General features: G+C 33.0%; 1 protein-coding gene and 1 long non-coding RNA gene across 2 annotated transcripts in view; one reads left to right on the top strand and one right to left on the bottom strand.

The window, feature by feature from the left end:
- The window catches only part of LOC118743519 (rap guanine nucleotide exchange factor 4), a 95,784-nt gene that overhangs the window by 56,366 nt on the left and 35,197 nt on the right, over positions 1 to 4,221 (top strand).
- LOC118743520 overlaps positions 2,153 to 4,221 on the bottom strand; it is a 15,688-nt gene continuing 13,619 nt past the window's right edge. The window contains exons 2-3 of the long non-coding RNA XR_004993474.1: positions 3,700 to 3,751; positions 2,153 to 2,244 (exon numbers count right to left, since the gene is read on the bottom strand). This is a non-coding gene — a long non-coding RNA (uncharacterized LOC118743520). The remainder of the gene's footprint in view (positions 2,245 to 3,699; positions 3,752 to 4,221) is intronic.

The following is a 4,221-nucleotide window of genomic DNA, read 5'->3' as shown; positions in this document are numbered from 1 at the left end:
CAACTCGGCAGCACGACCGCTGATTACTGGGCCTTGCAAAGGATGGAACAAATTTACTAGGAAAGAAAGTTGCATCAATTTTTATTTTTTCCAATTTCAATTTTTTATTTTTTATAATTTTTTGTATTTCACATGGCACGCTTTGATTTAGAAGAAAAATTTCAGAACAGTTTTTGACACTTTCGATACCAGAAGCAACAACAAAATACACGCAAATGTTGTTTTTGCTCTACTGATACTAACTGTTTAATGTGCCTTGCTAGTGACTGTACCTAATGCACCTTTAAGTTATCAAACGTCGGAAGAAAGTAAAATTGTACCTACTTTTGCATCTCTGGTAGGTATACCCCAAACCAATCGTCCGAAGGACTCAATGTACGAGGAAAAAAAATCATTGATAAACGAACGCACGAGAAAAAGTTTACCAATATCAGCGAATTCCACGAGTTGTTGCATTTATCGACAAAAATGTGTTTTTGGTCGAAAATGGTGATTCACCTATCTTAGAAAACGCATTATATTCAGTTTTTTTTTATAAAGAACAAGATTCCATCGCGAAATTGTATTTATGTAAATGAAAACTTAAAAAAGATATACTAAACAAGTAATTTTTAAGCAAAAAAAAAAAAACCGACTTCAGCTCTCATATAAAAATTTAAGATTATCGTTAATTTCTTCATGATATAATGTTCGGATTCAAACCAAATTAGTAGGTGAGGCAACACCTTTCCTTTAAAAAAAGAATTATAGAAATAAAAAAAATATTCCGACGAATTGATAACCTCGCCTTTTTGTGAAATCGGTTGAAAAAGCAAAACTAACCACTCATGCTCATATGTATACCCATACCTGCGTATATAACGTATACGCCACGTAGCACCATACGCACTCATCTTCTTCTTTTTAATTTCGTGGTGCACTCTTGAAACGTCACAGTCACACGTCCATTGCCTCAAACATGAACATTCTATTTGAAAGCTTACCAAAGTTATTAAAAAAAAACAATTATAATTTTTTCGAGGGACAATGAAAATATTAGTAATTTCGGTACTTCTTCGCCTTAATAAATGTTTTAAGATAAGTTTAGTTAATTAATGTTTTAATGGCACTAAAAAAGAAATGTCCTTGAATGGCTGTTCTGCAATTCCCAAAATTGATTTATACTTTTCCGTAATCAACTAGCTTAAACCCCATCGAAAATTTTTGGGACAAGTTGGAAAGGCGGGTTCTACAGAGGCCGATTTCTTTACGAAGGGGGCAAAAAGAAAGGTTTCAGAAAAAATGTGCGAAAATGTGCGGCAAGACTATCCAAAAAAAATATAATAAATTACACGCCAAAACGTTTAAATAATGGGGTAAGTACTAAATATGAAGTAGTCCCAAATATTGTATGCATTTACATATTTGAAAATATTTGGTATTAAAAACCAGCGACGTGAACCGGATGAAAAATTTGGTCGGTTCGGTTCAGCGGTTCGAACCGTTTTTGCACGTTTGGATTGGCTCGTCAAAGCGGTTTTTTGGGTCTTTGAACCGGGGTTTCGGTTCGGTTCAACGGTTCGAAAAACAAAAAATAACGCGCAAGTTTAAGTGTCAAGTGCAACAACGCACAAGGTTACGGGTCAAGTGTCTGTCAAATGGGATGGGTTGCCTTTACATTTGATATTGTCACATGGTAAACAAACACGGTAGGTATTACCATGTTTAACAAAAAGAAAAAAGTGGGTACATTTATCTATTGGAAATTGGTTGAAACGAACCTTTAAACCTTTATAGAAAGTGGTTCGGTTTCTGGTTCGGATCAAACATTTGGGAAAATTTCGGTTCGGTTAATGGTTCAGTTAATTAATAGAAAAAAAACGGTTTTCCGGTTCAAAACCGGTTCACGTCACTGTTAAACACCGAATATTAATGTTTTGTGAAATTCTGGCATTTTCGTTTTTCGTTTCGGCTTTTAGTCATATCATTTTAGCAGTAAATGCGCATCGTAAACTAAATATAATGTGAAAAAAGTTAATTTTTTTAATTTTTCTTGATGAAATTTAATATCAAAGACATAATATAAAAAAAAAACGAGTAATAAAGTTGCTCACTGTACAAATATTTGTTTTTTTTTTTGTGAAAATAATTTCATCATAGTCCATAATCTTACCTCGGTAATTGGTAATGCGGGATTCGGATGGTCTGGACTTAATGGGCGTTTAGTTGGCGATGACGCAACTGGTGATACACCGGAACCGAATCCTTAAAAAAATACAAGATAATTTGCGTGCGCACATACATACATAAATAACCCAGAGCAATAACTAATCAAATTCAATTCAATTACACTAAATTTTCCGATCAGCTTTTGGTTTTTTTTTTTTTCTAAGTGCATTCTTATCTCGTTAAGGTGGTCTCAAACAGATGCGATACTCTCGATGCGATAAGATATCGTATTTGATGCGATAACGATAGAAAGCAAAAAGGCCCTCAAATTGGTGCAATACGACACACTGTGGCACTTCATCTTTCTCATGTCAATCTTTATATTCCGAATACTTCAGATGGTAGGTAAGTATAATATGGGGTAATAATTGACGAGTTGAATTATTAATTTACAATTTCAGAACTCCACAATGAAAAAGACACTCAAATCGTGCGATCGATATCGTGCTTGCTGAGATACAATTTTTGAAAGCATCGCATCGCACCTGTATACCGCGCATCTGTTTGAGCACTGCTATATACCGCAATGTTTTGTGTTGGTCACATATCGTAAATTTTTGTATGGCACCGGTATTGTCACATCTGTTTGAGGCCACCTTTATATGTACATACATATCGGCGCCTGGGTGAAGTATTGTCGTAAGTTGCTTTCGGCAGACTTTGGGAAATCGTGATTGAATTTGTAACGTGATTATAGATTTTTCCTTAAGTCCCGGAGAACGTTAATGGTGCACGAAATTTTTAAAATATTTAGTTTTCTTTGTTTGCAGTTACTTATTTTTGAGTTTACGAAGGATTTTCTTCTACGGCAAAATGTGAAGAAAATGTTTACTAAATTATCGATAAAATTATAGCCAATATATCGGAAACTGAAGGATACATCTAAAAGTGAATAAAGCCATTTTAAAGATCTTATTTTGAAATATTTAATTGTATCTATAACTAAAAATCGTCAAAATGGTTGTTACGATAAACTTATATGAGGCCGTGCGAGCAGAAGAGGCGTAACCCAATTTTGAATTTTTTTTTGCATTTACCTACTTAAAATATGTAGTCCCCAATGCGATAAATTTTAAAACTAAAGTCGCTTATTCCCTTATTTTGAGGTGAAAGACAACATAGCGTACACCAAATTAAGGAATACGCGACCTTTATTTTAAAGCTTACCAATTTGAACCAATTTTAAGAAGTTAATTATGAAAAAAAAAAAAATGTGCTCTCATGGCCTCATATTCAGGCGACGATTTTTATACATAAAACAATTGTTCTTAACAGCGCACACAAATTTTTGGCTGGCAATCGGACACCCCCGTTTTGTATCCAAATGTATATTTACAGTTCAAAAGCGAACCCAGCGGGACCAACGAAGGATTCGTATTAATTAGACTGACATATTAAATTATCAGAATAGTTTTGAATTAGTTAGCTAAATATGTTTTGAGCTTCCATTATACATACATATATGTACTAACAAAATTTATTATAACTCACCATTCTTCAATTTGCAGCTGGTGATTATATCATTCATTAATTCTTTATTCTTCTGTAAGAAGCAAGAAAAAAACAAAATATTATGTGAGAGTAATATTATGCGAGTTTGTTCATACATATGTATTTCAGTATGTATGTATATACATTAGACGGCATCACCAAAAAAAGTTGCGGTTTTTCCGTCGCCGGGATTACAAAATTTATTATATTCTAAGACGTTCACCAAAATATTTGGGAAAAATATTAAGATTTAAGTGAGCTGGACCGATTTGAAAATACCTCCAAAAATTAAGTTGTTTATGAATAAAAATAGTTTCTTAAAGAACTTTTTGAAAAAAGTCCCCTCAGATGACAAAACAGATTAAGCTTAAAAAATCTGCATAAAAATATTAAAAATCAAAAAAAAATTTTAAGAAAATATTTTTATTCATAAAAAACTCCATTTTTTGAGGTATTTTGAAATTGGTCCAGCTCACTTAAATCTTAATATTTTTCCGAAATATTTTGGTGGACGTCTTAAAA

This window comes from Rhagoletis pomonella, unplaced genomic scaffold (assembly GCF_013731165.1).
Source record: "Rhagoletis pomonella isolate Grant_MI unplaced genomic scaffold, Rhpom_1.0 Rhpom_scaffold_00007, whole genome shotgun sequence".
Classification (NCBI taxonomy): Eukaryota; Metazoa; Arthropoda; class Insecta; order Diptera; family Tephritidae; genus Rhagoletis; species Rhagoletis pomonella.
The sequence above is the reverse complement of the archived record's forward strand: the minus strand, read 5'-3'. Positions and strand labels throughout refer to the sequence as shown.